Source organism: Trachypithecus francoisi, unplaced genomic scaffold (genome assembly GCF_009764315.1).
Source record: "Trachypithecus francoisi isolate TF-2019V2 unplaced genomic scaffold, Tfra_2.0 Lachesis_group19, whole genome shotgun sequence".
NCBI lineage: Eukaryota > Metazoa > Chordata > Mammalia > Primates > Cercopithecidae > Trachypithecus > Trachypithecus francoisi.
In genome coordinates this window covers 8447609-8467006 of record NW_022681464.1, presented here as the reverse complement: position 1 = coordinate 8467006, position 19398 = coordinate 8447609, and positions in this window count along the sequence as shown.

Here is a 19398-nt window from a genome sequence, read left to right as displayed (position 1 = left end):
CATATGCTCTTTACAGGGGAAATTCCCTTCTGGAGATAGCTTTGTTTGAACGAGCTGGACTGCAATGCAAATCCTGGGGCCTATGTTGACTGTAAGGTCACCACGGTGGCTGTGTTCTGAGGACATGGTCACTTCCTTGAGTACCTGTCCTGCCTCAGCTCCAGGGGAAGCATGAGAGACATGTAGAACAGAACCAAATCACCACAGTCAAAGCCCAATCTAGACTGATAAACTCTCACCCAACCACAGATCCATGAGAATAGATGATTATTGTTTTAAGTCACTACATTTTGAGGTTGCTTGTTCCATAATATTTTGAAACAACAGATATCTCCTTTACTGTATCTAGTCTCACTTGGTAAGCTAATTTATTCTAATAGTTTAAAACATTTCATTACCCTAAAGACTACTAAATTTATATCCCCTACCCAGAACTCACCCATGAACTCTTGGCTGATATTTGCAGCTGACTACCACCTGGGTATTTAATTAACATCTCAAATTTACCTTGTCCCAGACTGAACTCCTGATTTTCCTTGTGAAACCTACTTCTCCCGCAGTCACCACATACAGTCTATCTGCAAAAGCTGTTGATTTAACTTCCACGTGTTTTCAAATCTGACCATTTCTCATCCACTAAAATCCTGGACCAAGTCACCATCACTCTTGTGTAGGTAGTGCAATAGCCTCCTAACAGGTCTCTGCACGTCCCCGTTTGCCTCTCCACAATTTATTCTCCCCAGAGCAGCCTGAATATTTTTTTTACAGTCAAGTAATGAAAGCAATTTTTTTTTTTTGTTATAAGAACTGTGTCTTTTGTCCTTTAGAAAATTTCACATTCTGGATTTTGCTGATTGTATCTCCATAGCCCTGACTAATTTAAATGCCATCCACAATACTTGAATAATTGGTTAAAAAATAATAATAATAAAAGCACTTGCTGATTGAAGAAGAAAACAGTCACTAATTGAAACGACTAAAAGCTTTTACTAACTCAATTTTAAAAATCATGTATGGGGTAAAGAAAAATGTTTCACAAGCCAGATATTAGAATAATTCTTCAAAAGATCCACTGGCTTTGCTCTCTTTCTCTTCCTATTTTTAAATTTCAGTATTTCTATTCCTGCATTCATTATAAAATAGTTCATCAAGCTAAGGCTGATGTATTTTATTAAAAATTTAAGACCTTGAAGACTGACAAAAGTGGAGTATGGTTTTTAACATTTTTATCCTGGTGATATATTTTAATAGATACATATTTTATTGTCTGTGTCTGAGATACGAATCAATGATGACTGAGGTATGTTTGTTTTTATTCCTGTTATTTACAATAGCAGCCTTGAGATTAAATGGGTTTATGGCAGCAGAATTCACCCAAATGGATTCTATTTGAGGTAAGCATTGGACCAAAATAGGAAAATCCTACAAGAAGAGCCTCATTCATGTTTATGGATTCATACAAGTTATTCCTGGTATGACACTCAAATGAAACCATTTGCAAGCTGGAAGCTTGTACATTATAAAGTGTTTCTGGAAATAAGCCTCTTGGAAAGTTTCTTTAAAAAGTCAAAATGAGTCACTGCATCTATTTTAAAAGGGGATTAATCTCAAATGGCTACATATAGCTGACTAGTCTTAGTTTAAAAAATATAACATCTAAGTAAATAAAGTCAGAATAAAAACTAGAGAAACTACTTATTTTAATACTTATCATTTCTTCATTCATTCATTTGTTCATTCTTTCATTCAATGAGAATTTATTGAACTTCTAAGATGTGTGTTACATCATGCAACGGGTTGGATGAGGTGCAGTAGGCTAGGCACAAATAATAATCAGACATGTTCCTGCTCTAATGAGAATTATCAACTAGTAAGAAAAATGTGCCATAGAGTGCAAGGAGTTAGAAAGCAGTAAATGCTCAGTGCTTAATAAAGGGAAAGTGAGAAGAAAAGAGAGTTTAGGTCAGTGTCTCCCAAACTTGACTGATCATCAGAATCATCTAGGGGTTTTTAAATACACATAATTGTTTTCCAGTTTAAGATGGTGCACCAAATGCATGTGTTTCTTTTCACTCTTTCCCGAGCTTCCATTAAATTAGAAACAAAAAAGAAACATATTTGTAATAGCAAAGATGTGGAGAAACATAAGCAATTTGAACAACCTCTGGAAAACAAAAAGTGGCAGAAAATATGTTAATAAATGACACACAGTAGAGAAACCTATAGCCCAGAATGAGCCAGGAAGGGATTGCAGTGGAAGTGGAAATCATTGTCCTGAAAAATTTCACAAAAGCTCCCAATTCAGAGTTGGCACATACAACAGAGATCCAGCAGAGAAGCTGAGCTGAAAACAGATGGATCAATTGGGGACCTGTATATGCAATAGTCAGCCTTCTCGGCTCTGACTCCCAACCCACTTGGACAAGATAACAAACAGTCTGGCATCTGCTACTGGGCAAGACAGAAAGTACTTTCCTCTTAGGAAATTAAACTATCAAGGAGAGCTAGAGCTGTTCTTATCGTGGCATTTGGGAGGCTGTTAGCTTGACTACTGATTCCTTACTAGTTCAATCTACCGCTAAACTGCTGGTTTCATACTTTCACAAGAACACAGAGCTTCCAGAACTCACGCTCAAATTATTAAATTTAAACTGCTCATTTCATACTTTCACAAGAACACAGAGCTTCCAGAACTCACGTTCATTGTTATTAAATACAAATAGGCAATCAGGACATGTAATGAAAACCAGCAGACAAACAAGAAGACTAGAATGAAAAATCAGTTAAATTGGCCGGGTGCAGTGGCTCATGTCTATAATCTCAGCACTTTGGGAGGCAGACAGGCAGATCGCTTAAGCCCAGGAGTTGAAGAGCAGCCTAGGAAACATGGCAAAACCCCATCTCTACTCAAAATTTTAAAAATAATTTAAAATTTTTAAAAAGTAAAACTAACTTCAGAAGGGGGCAGAGATAATTCAGAAAAAAAGTCTAATTAGTAATAATAAAAGTGATTTAAGTGGCAGTTAAGCAAAGGGTTTTCCCCCAGAAATTTTTATAAAAGAACAATCAAAAAAAGGAAAGAATTCTATTAAAATTAAAAATTTGATAATCCACCAGAAAGGTTCATTGGAAGCTGAGGAAATCTCTAAAAATACGGAAAAAAAAAAAAAACAAAACACATAGACACAGCAAATATGGGATAGAAAGATAGAAAACAGTAAAAATGAGAGTTTTATAAGGACAGCATGCAAGACAGAAAATAATAAAAATTTCCAGAGATGAAAAGACCATGAGTGTTCAAACTGAAAAGACTTAATAGGTGCCTAGTAGGTTAAATCGTTTTTAAAAATTTCTTTACCTGGACCCATCATCATGAAATTTCAAAGCACCTTATTAAAGAGAAGATGCTGAAAGCTTCAAAGGAGGAAAAATGTTATCTATAAAGAAATAAGAAATCAACTAGTACCAAATGTAGACAATGGCACACTTCTTTCAAAATTTTGAGGGAAACAAATTTTGAATTTAAAATTCTACAGCCAGCTGGGTGTGGTGGCTCATGACTGTAATCCCAGCACTTTGGGAGGCTGAGGTGGGAGGATCATTTGACCCAGGAGACTGAGGCACATTGAGCCATGATCATGCCACTGCACTCCAGCTCAGACTACAGAGCAAGACTTTGTCTTAAAAAAAATAAAATAAAATTTAAAATAAATAACATTCTATAGCCAAATTATCTACTAAACAAAATTTTATAGCCAATCAAATGATCTACTAAAGATTAAAAAAACCCAAAAAACTAACATTTTTGAAACAAAAATTGTTTAACTTTTTTTTTCTTTTGAGACAGAGTCTCACTCTGTCACCCAGGCTGGAGTGCAGTGGCATGCTTGGCTCACTGCAACCTCCACCTCCTGGGTTCAAATGATTCTCCCACCTCTTAGCCTCCAAAGTAGCTGGGACTGCAGGCACACACTACCATGCCCGGCTAATTTTTTTTTTTTTTTTGTAGAGAAGGGGTTTCGCCATGTTGCCCAGGCTGGTTTTGAACTCCTAAGCCAAAGGGATCCTCTCACCTTGTTCTCCCAAAGTGCCGGATTTACAGGCATAAGCCACTGTGCCTGGCCAAAAAGGATTTTAAGCATGTAGAAGACTCATCAAATTTTTACTTAATTGTCAACTATTTATTGACCTATTTTGTCATTATCTTAGGTAATAGTAATATAACAAGAAAGACTGGTAAGTTCATTTATTCTTAAACCCAGTGGCACCATACTAATAACCGGCAGAGTTATCTGTTGGTATTGGTGGAACTAATATACCTTGGATCTGGAGAACAGCTACATAATATATGGGAGATTGACAGTCAAAAAGCAACTGTATAAGCAGAATGGAGGCAGACTGTGAAGAGGCAGAGGGTTGAGAGAGGAGTGATAATGAATAGAACAAAGTTCAGGAAAAATTAGTTTGGTTGGCCACATTTCTGTATATTGAGTGTTCTGATAGTCCTCTACAAACTTGTATACAAGTTTAGAACATCTAAGGCATCCAAGTCATCTACATTAGAAAACACTTAACAGAGGCAGCTGCATTTCTTGAGCCAAGAAGAGAACAATTTAGGATAGAGACTATTTGTTCCTGCCCTAAAGGAGTTTGCAGTCTCACTGGACACACATAAGACAGAAAGAGCATTAAAAAAAAAAAAAAAAACCAAGGTGGTGCATAAAAAGGCCCAAGTGCGGAAAACCAAATACCCTTATAAGATTCAGAGAAGGAAGAAAATATAAGAGTTTGGAGAACCAGGGCTCGGGTGGACTTGAGCTGAATCTTGAGGGTTGGGCACAACTTAAGATGTTACTGAAATGCCAGGGATATGGTCTAGGTCTTGCTGCTCAGTGCACAGAATGCCAATCACTGAATCAACAAGTATTGCCAAGGAAGAAGGCTTTAATCAGGTACTATAGCCATAGCCACAGAGAATGGGAGATAAAGTTCCAAATCTATCTTCTAGGCTGACCAAAATTGGGATGTATACATATTGAAGGAGACGGGAAAACAGGAACTAGGGAGGGGTAAGGAAGCAATCACAATGAATGAGGGATCTGACATCTCATTGTCTGGATGCAGTGATCTAGTACATTTCAGTCACTTGTCTGAGGGTCAGTTTCCTGAGGAAGGAACTCAGTTAAATGTAAGTTTCAAGTTTTAAGATGGAGGGTCACTTTCTATGTTTACTCAAAAACTTGTAAATATTATTTCTATGGGGCAGTTGGGCCAGTTTCAAAGAGAGGAAGGAAGGATTGCCTTCTTGGTGGGGAAATGGTGTCACCAAAAGCAAGAACATCAGGAAAGGGGGCCAACATATGGAAAAAGTCCTGATATGAAATGTCAAATGTAGATTGGATCCACATTATATAAGACATTCAACAACAGGTAAAGATTTGAGTTTTATTTTGTAGACAATGGGTAGCATCAAAAATTTTCAAGATAAAAGTGGTGGTATAAAACATTAGGCCATGTATCTCTTTGTAGTATTAACTTTAAGCTTTTGGCTATGCTACTGGAGAATACTATCCTAATTCAATTTGGTTCTGGACCAGCTACATGGGTCAATTAGTTTTGGCTTATTGAGAGTTTGGAATAAAAAGTTCTGTTCCTGAAGATGGAACACCCATCTGTTGTTGCCAAGATTTTTCCTTCCCTGTTACTTAATGTTAAAGGAAGGAAACCTCTTGGGAGTTCTGAGAATCAGTATCTCCTAGGGGCTTTCTTACGGCTGTTGTTATTTATATAGCTTATTAAGGAAAAGATCTTTCTTTATAAATATCACCTTATTCATCTTTGTTGAGGTAACCATGTATACACTTGGGAAAAATAGTTGGGGTTTGAGAGTAGAGGAAGAAACCAAAGCATATTAAGAAGGATGCTTATAGATATTAGAATCTGGGGACTCTGAGGACCCTGAAAACCTGTTATATTATGGAAGAGCTTTGTATTTTCTAAGTAATAGAAAAACCACATGATTTTCTTCTAATATACTTTTCCCTGAGCAGGAAACAGATTTTTTCTCTTCTGGCTTTAGACGTAACCTATGAGAATAATAAAAACAGAAATCTTGCCTGTGCATCAAGACCTCACAAGGACCAAGGAACACCACAGAATGGGGCTCACAAAGCAGGAATGGAGCTTGGGAAGTGACATAGCCAGTGAGCTTCCAGCCCGGCCATGGGTCTGTAGCTCCCTCTTGTTGTGTCTGCCATTTGTACTGACTTTGGTGGTGCCTGTCTCTGTTTTGACTAGGCCTGTCTCTGACAATCACCTTCTCTTGACTTCTGTTTGCCTTGTTGCTTCAGATGACTCAGAGCCTCTGCTTCTTCTCGGTTGCTGCTTATTAATTACTCTTCCTGCCTCATGGCTTCTGTCTATTGCTTCTTTCTCTCTGTGTGTCTTGGTTTCTGCCCTCTTGCCACCAGTTACTTACTCTCTCTGTCTTCAACTCAGAATCCCTGAATTCAAATGCAGGTCTATGGCGAAGGGCACAGCAGAGGGTTTAAGATCTAAATCAGACAAGGAGAAACCTCATCTTTTGAGACTGAAGGGAAAAGGTGAAGTAGATATTTCTGTAGGTGAGAATAGGAAGTTCAGAGGTCATGTCTGATAACTTTTGTCTCAGTAGTGAAGTAGGGGATAGCACTGTCTGCTAAGAATGAGAGCCTAGGCTTGAGTAAGGAGATTGTAGAGCAGTGGTTTGGGCTGACTTTAGATGGAGAAGAACTGACCTGGAACAGGTGAAAACATTGACAGGTAAAGCTGAGAGCAGAGGTATGAGACTAGATGAGACCAGTCTGCCAATCTATGTAGCTTATGTGATTTCTTCCTGATTGTGTGATTTCAGCCCTGTCTAACCTCCACCCCCACCCCCTGGGTAGGAATGATGGGGTCAGGTAAGAGGAGAGCTCAGAAGATCAGCTACTTGCATTGACAGAAAAGAAAGGTTAGAAAGAAGCTGGGAAGAGGGAGAGATCAGAGACTGGAAGTCTTGAAGAGGCAGATACAAATGCAGAAAGAATGGGTGACTGGGATTAGAAAGTAGGATATTTGAATGTAGTGTTTCAGAGGTGATGACATGGTGTGACATGTATGGGAGATTAAATATGGCCACAACTTCTTTGCAGCTCCTCTTTCCACTCTGATTCTGAGCTGGCCTTGGCAATTACTTTGATCAATAGATTGCAGATGCAGTGATGTTGTGCAAATTCTGGAGCCTAAACCTCAAGAGGCCTTATAGCATTGGCCTTTGCTCTTGGAATGGTGCCCTGGCAACCCCATGACATGAGAAAACCCAGAATGAAAGACCATGGAAAGAGAGTCCCAGCTATCCCAGTAGTCTCAGCATAGCCCACCTCCCACCCACCTGCCAGGTGTGAGCCCAGTGGGACCAATAGAACTGCCCAATCTGCCTATAACTCATGAAAAATAATACATCATTGTGTTAAGCCACTAAGGTTTAGAGTGATTTACTCCAGCAACAGTTAACTAAAATCCCATGGGAGTACCCTAATGTGGTATAGCTTCCTTTGCCTAGAGCCTCCTCCCCCCATCTTTGCCATTCCATTCTCCTGTACTCACACTTTATTTGATCAAATGTTCAGTCCATGTGTCACCCCCTCTAGCCAAAGTGTACCAAGAAGGATGTAAATAAGATGTTAGAAAGAAGCTTTTCCTCATCCTCCAGTCCACATTAGTTGTTCTTTATGTTTCCAAAGTATCTTCTGTCTATCTCTACCTCAGTACTCCTACTGCATCATAAATGTTTGTAACCTTCACTGCACAGCATGTATCTTGAATGTAAGGTTTCCTAAGCCCAGTACCTTGCACCATTCCTGGGACCTAACTGTCATTCAGTTGTTTATTGAAGAAATGATCCAATATTTTACCCTTTGGATAAAATCTTGCTCCTTCACTTACAGAGAAATAGCCTTGCCAATAGTATAACATGACAATGACCACACTATCCATACCTAAAAAGACACTTGTATAGTAATGGAAGAGATGAATGCTCATGAATGGTTTTCCCCTCCTCCTTTCTAATCAAAGTTTTATTGGTACAGATTAAATCTCACCTCCTCCATGAAGTATTACCTACTAGTGCTATCCAACACTCACTCACTCTGTTGTACTTACTCGCTTGGGCTTCTTTGTTGCCTGGCTTACTGATTCATAGCTTGGGTTTGGGAATCAAAGAGCTTTGGGTTCAAATCCCAGGCGGACTATTCATTTTATTTATTGAACACATCACTTGAACCCTCTGATACCCAGTTTCCTGATCTGTAAAATGGTTGTAAGAATTCCTATCTCATGGGGTTGTTGTATTATATAATAAAGCATTTAGTACTTGATACTTGGTAAGTTCTTAATAAATGGTAGTTATTATTCATAATTCTTCCTGAGAGGATTTGTAGGGAGGTCTGTCAGTTCCATGACCCTAAGCAGAACCACAGTTATGTCATCCTGTAGAGCTGCCTTCAGCATTTCAGAGAAGGGTTCTTGGTAAGATGGCACAGTTTCAGAATCTTCCTCATTGAAAATCTTTCCTAATGCATGGAGAATGACTATAAGTCTGGGTTTGCTTGAGGATTGTCATTAGTTGAAGAGGTGACACTTTCGAGATATTTATCTGGATTTCTTTAGTATCTGCTTTGAGGAAGATCTTTTTCTTTGTAGCAAAACAACTATTCTTTTTTTTTTTTTTTTTTTTGTGACAGAGTCTCACTCTGTCACCCAGGCTGGAGTGCAGTGGTGTGATCTCGGCTCACTGTGAGCTCCACCTCCCGGGTTCACGCCATTCTTCTGCCTCAACCTCTCGAGTAACTGGGACTACAGGCGCCCGCCACCACGCCCAGCTAATTTTGTTATTGTATTTTTAGTACAGACGGGGTTTCACCATGTTAGTCAGGATGGTCTTGATCTCTTGACCTCGTGATCTGCCTGCCTCGGCTTCCCAAATTGCTAGGATTACAGGCGTGAGCCACTGCTCCTGGCCAACTATTCTTTACTGATGCTGACAGCTCCATTTTGGACTCTTGTGGCTTGAAAAAACTGATACCCTAATCCGTTCCCTTTTGCTGGTTCTAACAACTCACTTCACATTATACTATTGTGAGGGAATGTGGCTAAATGGAGATGACATTTAGTGAAGGGCCCTAGGACCCTCAGAGGAAGAAGACATCATCATGAGGTCATCTGTGTTGCTGAAAGATACAAAGACCCCTAAATTCATAGAATGAGAGGCTCTAAGCTTTCCTTTATGGATCATGAAGGGGAACTAAGGGGAGTAGCTCTTTCCAAGATGGATTAGCTTCAGTGTTCCAGATGAAGAAGACAAAGAGGAGAGGAGGTTGAAGGGGAAGACAAAGAGGAGGCAGAAAAACAAAAGAAGAAGGTATAGGAGGAAATGGCAGAATTGATCAAGCAGAGGAAAGAATCAATTAGCTTAAAAACAGGCCATATGAAAATACATAGAGGTGAAAAAAGAATGAAAAGAAATGAAGGTTGCCTACAAGATATAGAAAATTACCTCAAAAGACTTCAAATGTAAGAATGATTGGTGTTCTAGAGAGAGTTGAGCAAGAGCAGGGAGTAGAAAGCTTACTCAAGGAAATAGTAATAGAAAACTTTTCAAAACTTGAGAAAGATACAAATATCCAGGCACAGGAAGGTCAGAGAATAACAAACAGTTTTGACCCAAGTAAGACTATCCCAATATAATAATCAAAGTCTCAAAGGTCAAGGACAAAGGAGGATCCCAAGAGCAACAATTGAAAAAAAGCAAATAACACATAAAGGAGCTCTATTTCATCTGGCAGCAGACTTCTCAATGGAAGCCACATAGGCCTGGAGGGAGTGGGTTGGCATTTTCAAAGTGCTCAAACACAAAAAATTGCCAGCTAAGAATACCATATCCAGCAAAGCTATCTTTTCAATATGAAAGAGAGATTAATTCTTTCCCAAACAAAAGCTGAAAGAATTTACTACCACCAGACCTGTCTTACAAGAAATGCTAAGGAGAATTCTTCAACATGAAAAAAAAATCCACTGTATTAATCCATTGTCCAACTGCTATAAAGACATACCCAAGAATGAGTAATTTGTAAACAGAAGAGGTTTAATTGATTCACAGTTCCACAGGCTATACAGGAAGCATGGCTGCAGAGGCCTCAGGAAACTTATAATCATTGCAGAAAGTGAAGGAGAAGCAGGCACATCTTTACATAGCTGGCAGGACAGAGAGAGAGAGAGAGAGAGAGAGAGTGAAGGGGGAAGTGCTACATACTTTCAAACAACTAGATCTCATGAGAACTCACTCACTACCACGAGAACAGCAAAGGAGGAAATCTGCCACCGTGATCCAGTCACCTCCCATTAGGTCCCTTCCTCAACGTTGGATATTACAATTCAACATGAGATTTAGGTGGGGACACAGAGCCAAACCGTATCACCCACTAATGTGCACCAAGAAAAGTTGAAGGTATAAAATGTACTGGTAAAAGTGAGTGCACAGATACATTCAAAATATTCTAATACTGTAATTACGGTGTGCAATCCACTCATAACTCTAGTATGAAGCCTAAATCTATTGAAAACAGTAATAGATGCAGCAACCTGTTAAGAAATAGACAATGTTAAAATATGTAAATTGAGACAACCAAAAATCAGTGTTGTGGGGATGGAGTTAAAGTGCAGAGTGCAAAGTATAGAGTTACAGTGAAATGATGGAAAAAGATATTCCATACAAGTGAAAAGCATAAAGAGCAGGAGAAGCCATGCTTAACTCAGATAAAACAGACTACAAGTCTGGCTGGGTGCTTACCTCTGTAATCCCAGAACTTTGGGAGGCCAAGGCGGACGGATCACCTGAGGTCAGGAATTCGAGACCAGCTGGCCGACATGGTGAAGCCACATTTCTACTAAAAATACAAAAATTAGCTGGGTGTGGTGGCACATGCCTGTAATCCCAGCTACTCTGGAGGCTAAGGCAGGAGAATCACCTGAACCCAGGAGGTGGAGGTTACAGTGAGCTGAGATCATGCCACTGCACTCCAGCCTGGGAGACAAAGCAAGACTCAGCCTCAATTAAAAAAACAAACAAAAAACAAAAAGAATAGACTATAAGAAGTCAAAGAAAACCACTATGTAATGATAAATGGAGTGATTTCAGCAAGAGGATATAACAATGTGATGGTAAAGGGGTCATTTCAGCAAGAGTATATAACAATAATAAATATGTATGCACCCAACACCAGAGTATCCAAGTATATAAAGCAAACATTAATAGATTTAAAGGGAGAGAGAGACTGCAATACAATAACAGTGGAGGACTTCAACACCCCATTCTCAGTAGCAGACAGATCATCCAGACAGAAAATCATCGAAGAAACATTAAACCACATACTAGACCAAATAGGCATAATGGACATTTATAGAACATGTCATCCAGCTACTGCAGAATACACATTCTTTTCATCAGCCCATGGAAGATTCTCTAGAATAGACTATATCTTAGGTCACAAAAGAAGTCTCAACAAATTTTTAAAAGTAGAAATCATATTAAGTATCTTCTCTGACCACAATGGTATAGAACTAGAACTCAATAATAAGAGGAACCTTGGAAACTCCACAAACACATGGACATTAAACAACATGCTCTTTAATGATCAAGGGGTTAATGAAAAAATTAAGAAGAAGGCTTTAAAAATTATTGAAATAAATGAAAATACAATATACCAAAATCTATGGGATACAGCAAAAGAGGTACTAAGAGGGAAGCTTACAGCAATAAATACCTATATCAAAAAAGTGGAAAGACTTTAAAGACCTAGAAAAGCAAGGGCAAGCTAAATCCAAAATTAGTAGAAGCAAAGAAATAATAAAGATCAGAGCTGAAATAAATAAAATTGAGACTAAAAAGTCAATCAATCTGAAGATCAACAAAACAAAAAGTTGGTTTCTTGAAAAGATAAACAAAATTAAAAAATATTTAACTAGACTAAGCAAAAAAGAAAGAAGACTAAAATAAAATCAGAAATGAAAAAGAAGACATAATAACTGAGACCACAGAAATACAAGGAATCATTAGAGACTATTATGAACAACTATACACCAATAAATTGGAAATTCTAGAAGAAATGGATAAATTCCTGGGCACATACAACCTACCAAAATTGAACCATAAAGAAACAGAAAACCTCCATAAACAAATAATGAGTAACAAGATTGAAGCCATAATAAAAAGTCTCCCATCAAGGCCCAGGACCTGATGGTTCACTGCTGAATTCTACTAAATATTTGAAGAACTAATACCGATTCTACTTAAATCCTTCAAAAAAATTAAAGAGGAGGTCGGGCAGGGTGGCTCACGGCTGTAATACCAGCACTTTGGGAGGTTGAGATGAGTGGATTGCTTGAGCCCATGAGTTCAAGACCAGCCTAGCCAGCATGGTGGAACCCTGTCTCTACCAAAAATACAAAAATTAGCTAGGTGTGGTGGCATGTGCCTATAGTGCCAGCTACCTGGGAGACAGAGGTGGGTAGGATGGTTTGAGCCTGGGAGATGGAGGTTGCAGTGAGCCGAGATTGTGCCACTGCACTCCAGCCTGAGTGACAGAGCCAGATGTTTAAAAAAAAAAAAAAAAACTGAAGAAGAGGAAATATTTCCAAACTCATTATACGAGGCCAGTATTATTCTGATGCCAAAACCAGACAAGGACACAACAACAACAACAAAAAATTACAAGGTGGTATCACTGATGAACATAGATGCAAAAATCCTCAACAGAATGTTAGCAAACTGAATTAAACAACATGTTAAAAAGGTAGTTTACCATGATCAAGTGGGATTCATCCCAGGGATGCAAGGATGGTTCAACATACACAAATCAATAAATGTGATACGTCACATTAACAGAACTAAGAACAAAACTCATATGACCACTTCAATAGATATTGAAAAAGTATTCAATAACATTCAACATCCTTTTATGATTAAAGAAAAAACTCTCAAAAACTGGGTAGAGAAGGAAGATACCTTGAGCCTGGGCAACATGACAAAGCCTCATTTCTACTAGAAATACAAAAAGTTAACTGGGCATGATGGTGCATGCCTGTAGTCCCAGCTACTTGGGAGGCTGAGGTGGGAGAATCACTTGAGCCTGGGAAGTTAAGACTGCAGTGAGTTGAGAATGCACTGCTGCACTCCAGCGTGGGCAATGGGAGTGAGACCCTGCCTGAAAAAAAAAAAAAAAGAAAGAAAGAAAGAGAGAAAGGAACATATCTCAAGATAATGAAGGCCACATATTACAAACCCACAGCTAACATTACACAGAACAGGGACAAATTGAAAGCCTTTCCTTTAAAATCTGGAATGAGACAAGTATATCCAGATTCATTACATTGATTCAATATAATACTGGAAGTTCTGGCCAGAGCAATTAGGCAAGAGAAAAAAAATAAAGGACATTCAAATTGGAAAGAAAGAAATCAAATCAACCTTGTTCACAGATGACATAATTTTTTATTTAGAAAAATCTAAAGACTCTACCAAAAAAACTGTTAGAACTGAATAGCAAATTCATTAAGACTGTAGGATACAAAATTAATATACAAAATCAGTAGCGTTTATATACATCAATAGCAAACAATCTGAAAAAAGTCAAGAAAGCAATCCCACGTACAATAGCTACAAAATATATAAAATACCTAGGAATTAATTTAATCAAAGAAATGAAAGATCTGTAGAAGGAAAACTATAAGACACTGATGAAAGAAATTGAAGCAGACCCCAGGAAATGGAAATATATTCTATGTTCATGCATTAGAAGGATTAAAATTGTTAAAATATCAATACTACCCAAAGCAATTTACAGACTCAATGCAATCTCTATCAAAATACCAATGACATTCCTCAAAGAAATGGAAAAAGTAATCATAAAATTTATATGGAACCATTCTAAGGTGTACTAGTCAGCGGCGTTTAATATACTCACAATATTGTAAAAATACCACCTCTGTCTAGTTCCAAAACATTTTAATAACTCCAAAAGAAAACTCTGTACCCATTAAGCAAGCTCTCTCAATTCTCTCCTTATCCCTAGACAGACACTGGAAACCACAAGTTTGCTTTTTGTCTCTATGGATTTACCTATTATAGATATTCCATAAAACTAGAATCATGCAATATGTGATGTTTTGTGTCTGACTTCTTTCACTTAGGATACATTTTCAAGTTCCATCCATGTTGTTAGCATGTGTCAATACTTCATTTCTTTTCACGGTTGTGTAATATTCCATTTTTTGGATAAACAACATTTGCGTGGTTTTCACCTTGTGCTGCTACAAATATTTGTATGCAAGTATTTGTTTGAATAATTGTTTTCAATACTTTTGTGTATATACCTAGGAGGGGAATTGCTGGGTAATATGGTAATTCTGTTTAGTTTTCTGAGGAACCGTCAAACTGGAGTGGCTGCACACCAGTTTGCATTTTCACCAGCAATGTATAATCGTTCCAATTTTCCTACATCTTCACCAATACTTGTTATTGTTTTTTGATATTAGCCATTCTAGTGCATGTGAAATGGTATTTCATTGTGGTTTTGATTTGCATTTTCCTGATAACTCATAGTGTTGAACATCTTTTCATCTATTGGGTGTTCATGTAACTTCTTTGGGGAAACATCTATTCAAGTCTTTTGTTTTTTAAATTTGGTTATTTGTCTTTTTATTATCACGTTGTAAGTGCTCTTTATGTGCTCTGAAAGCAAGTCCCTTATCAGATATATTATTTGCAAACATTTTTCCTTTACTGTGAGCTGTTCTTCTTTTACCTTCTTGATGTTATCATTTGCAGCACAAAAGTATGTAACTTTATGGGAGTCGAATTTATTTTTTCTTTTGTCACTAGTGCTTTTGGTGTTGTATGTGTGAAAACATTGCTTGACCCAAGGTTATGAAGATCTACTTTTATGTTTTCTTCTAAGAGCTTTGTAGTGTTAGTTCTTTGACAGAAGATACTTTGAATAGCACTGTCTTGGGGTATTTATCTTACTGGAGACATATAATACCTTAGTCAAAGAAATCATGCTAGTTGTGAAATTTCAGCTTCAAGTGAGATTAGTGAGGGGAGATGTTTTTATTTAAGAGGGGTCTTCCAGCACTCTTCAGATTGTGTCAATCTGGGCACTGCCAACTCACCTGTGTAGGGAGCAATGTAACGGTTAAAAGCAGAGATTTTTGAAGTCACAGTGGCCCTAGTTTCAAACGCCTACTTTTCTGCTTAATCAGCTGAGTAGCTTAACTCCTTTAAATTTCAATTAAATAGTCCCTACCTCATAGGGTTGTTGAGAGGATTAAAAGAAATAATGCATTAAGCATTGTGCATAAACTTAGTACAATGTTCATCTTACTCTAATCACTCAATAAAAGTTGGCTGCTGGTATTATTATTGGCTGCCAAGTAATTGGATGATAGTGCCATATAAGCAGAGGGATGAAAAAGCAACTACACATAAAATTACAGTTTCACCAATGATAGTTTAGTACTGAATTCAAACAGTATTTAACCATGTTTTAAAGCACACAATTTGGGGGAAGTGTTGATTCTTTAAAAAGTCAATCCCTAGAGGGCCATAAAAGCTATTTCAATCACTATAACTAATTACAAGGAAGTATAAATCAATAAACTTTTCTAAATGGTCTAAAATATAATAAAGAAAACCATCATTAACAATCATTCAGGAAGCCACTGTCCTTAATAGTGAGATGATGTAAAAGTTGGATGTGAAGAATGAATTTTATTATTTGAAAACTCCAGGTGTTAACAGTGCTTTTAGAGAAGTTCTTAATTCAGCACACAGTCATGGCTTTTCTGAATGATTGTTTACTTTGGTAACTTTATTTCTTCTAAATTATATGTATATTCATCTTGGTATGGAAATAAGTGGCCCTCTGCATAGAAGTATTGTCAGCTGTCAGTGTTTTTCAGCACCTTTCTTAGCTCAAAGCCAGCCCCCTTCTCATCCCTCTTCCTAAAGCTGCAACACAGCTTCAGGTCCCAAATCAAGACTGGAGTCATGCTACATTTACAAAGTCTTTGCTTTTTTTCTCCCAGTCCTGTGTGGTAGTTACAGGCTCAAATCTGGAAGTCCCAGGGCCCTCTCCTGAGTTCCCAAGCTTACCTTGCTGCCCCTCTAAGCAGGAGAGCCAAAGCCCACATGGGCTCCTGAGCCAAAGAGCTCTCTGCCCATCATGTCTTCAAGTCTAGGACTGGGTTTGCTTCCTGCCACCTGTTAGTTCTCAACGGTGTGTTTTCCCAAGGACAGAACCTGCCCATAAATGCCATATGAGTGGCAGGGCCCTGTATCATGGATGATGGTGATTGACAACCTCTTACTCTTGAACATGCCTGTGCTGCTGAGATCTATTCCCTTGTTGGGGTCTGGCTACATAGCTGCTCACATCTTTCTTTGTGTCACATGAGAATGTATGAGGCCTTTTGGACAGTTTACCTTTCTAGTCTATCTCCTGTCCTATCCTGGAAAGCCAGCCAAGTTCAGGTTCAGCCCCTTTCCCTATCTTCACCTGCATATACTGCAATGGGAGATATCAGAGATGTTACAGCTGGCTTCGTGTGATGGTGAGGCCAAAAAATAGACGAGAATAGCTTGCCATGGCAGTAAGAAGAACTGGATTTAGGGTTGACTCTGCAACTAGTTAGCTTCCATATCCAATACCCTTAGCTAAATCAAAGGGCCAATAAGCTCATAAAATGAAATAAACAGCATAAATATACATTGGAAAGTTATCACATAAATAAGAAATCATGTGATTGTTGGCAATGGGGGCCCTCAAATAGAGCAAAAGGTTTTGTAATCAGAGTTAATTAGAAAATCTAAAATAATGTGGTTAAATAAGATAGAATCTCATTTCCTTCCAACATAAAAGAAATTTGGAAATGGTCAGTCCAGAGTTGGAATGGTAGTTCAGTAGTTGTCAAGGACCCTGGCTTTTATTATTTTTTTGTGTGCCATACTATTAATAGTATATGGTTTTCATCTTCAAAATCACCTCATGGCCTGAGATGGCTGCTGGGCCTCCATCCATCTTATAGACATCCGAAAAGAGAGAAAGGGAAAGGAAAAAAAGAAATATTTAATTAATTAATTAATCAATTAATTAATTTTGAAGCTACCTTCCTGAAAGTTCCACATGTTTCCATCTGCATCCCATTGGCCAAAATATAGTCACATGGCCATGTCTAACTGCAAGTAGGGTAATTGTTCAATTGGGTGTATTGCCACCTGAGAATGGGTATTATAGGATGGCAACTAGCATTTGCCACATATGATCATTTGAAATCAGATGAAAAGTCAACCTTTGAGAGAGCTTAAATTGATAACAGTGAACTGATCTGCTTCTGTGATTGGCTCAAATAAAATAAAGGAGATAGAATCACTCATTTAACAAAAATGTTTTGTGCTGCTGCTACCTGCCAGGGACTGTGCTAAGCACTCGGGAGAGGGTAGTGAGCTGAAACAAACATCTTCTGCCCTCCTAAAGTTTATAGTACACGTCTCCCCCACAAGAGTCTGTTATTACAAACATCGTTTGGGTTGCCTATAGGGAATTTTGTAAGATGGTCAGACTGTGTGTGCTCAACTCTGTAGAGAGAGACAAAGGCCCTCTGCTCATAGCATAGAGAGTGCTGGGAGTTAAATGACAGTGGTTACACATCCTTAAAACGCAGACAGTATTCCTTTTCTCTAACCTCCCTCACTGCTGACCAACCCAACACTGTCTTAACTCTTAACTCTTAAATGAAAGAGCTCCTATCAGTTTGATCATATCCCCTGTAGCTAGGAGAGAGTTCTCCTCTATTTTCCACAGTGCAGAGACCACACTCATTGTTCAATCTAAGGAAATTAGGATGTGATGTCCCTCTCTCCTTGCCTGTGGCAAACAGACAAGCAATTACTCAGGCATTCTAAGGATGGAAAGCATCAGTCTGAAATGTCTGGTCTGCCCCAACAGGAAATACTTTACTGTTCGGGCCTGGATTTTTGCTTTTATTTGCTGATGCTTTTTCTGATTTTATAATTTGATTTGGAATTAAAATAGAGAATTGTATTTGCATTGCCTGTGTGCTTCATTAGTTAGTATTTGGAATGACCTTGGAATTTTGACATGATAAAACAAAGAAAAGAGCACAGCATTTTTTTTTCTGCTGTCATTTTGTGCAGCCAAGAATTTTTACTTGTCTTTCTGAGGAGTAGCTTTATTTTTAGCCCCATGCAGCACTTGAGATGGATGTCCTGTCTGTTTCCACAAGGCAGCTCAGATAACACAATTCTATCCAGTTTTGGGGAAGAATTATTTTGTTCCAACTTAAAAGCAACAAACATAACTAGAACAGGAAAAATATGTTCACTATTCTTAATGAGAAAACACATGGGGTAAATGACATGTTTCCACATCACATGTGTGATTTCCTTGACTTTTTCTTTGAAGTTTTGGGGTTTTGGCATGTAGCTTTATGGCTACTTGGAGGATTGTTAGGCTCTAGTGCTTGTAACGAATAGAGACTCTAAGGCATGGGAGTAAGGTCAACAGGAGAGCCCTGGCACTCAGAGACACGTATAGCTAGGCTTCTTTGGAATCTGGAATTTAGGTGGAGAACTGGAAGGCACCAATGAGGTTTTAACATTCTTTACTTGGTCTTAGCCAAAAGGCCGAGAAGTGATAGTTTTAACACTGTTAGCAGCAGAAGCAAATGGTTTTCTGTACTGAACTTGGCCATGAACTCAGTGCAAAGTTATGCCATGGTTAATAAGTCCAGAGTGCTGCAGACATACTGGTCAAATTATTGGGTTTTTATTTCTCTTTTACTACAAGATCATTTGCTGATATTTTACCACTAATAACTCATAGATATTTAAAGTTGCAATTGGAAACAAAAGAATGACATTTCAGGCTGGTTTATACCGCCAGTTGATGCAGCTGCAGGACAAAGACCTTAAATTTATCTGTAAATCTGTTATTCTCCCTCCAAACTCCTGGACCAAGTTGCTTTTGCTCTGAGAAGCTATCTGGTCCTAGAGTTTGCATTGGATTCTGTAGAAAATGACACTGCTGGCTAGTCATGAAGCCAGGTTTGTGGCCTCCCAGATGATTTTCTGCCACCTTTGATATCCTTGGCTTAAAGTACAAAGCTAAGAGCCACAGGGCTTCCATCCCTATGTGTAATTTCATGCTTATATCAGAGAAAATTCTCCACTTACCTAACTGCTCAAATTACACACCTAAGTACAATGACCAGTTTTAGAAACATATATCATGTCCAAAGGACTCT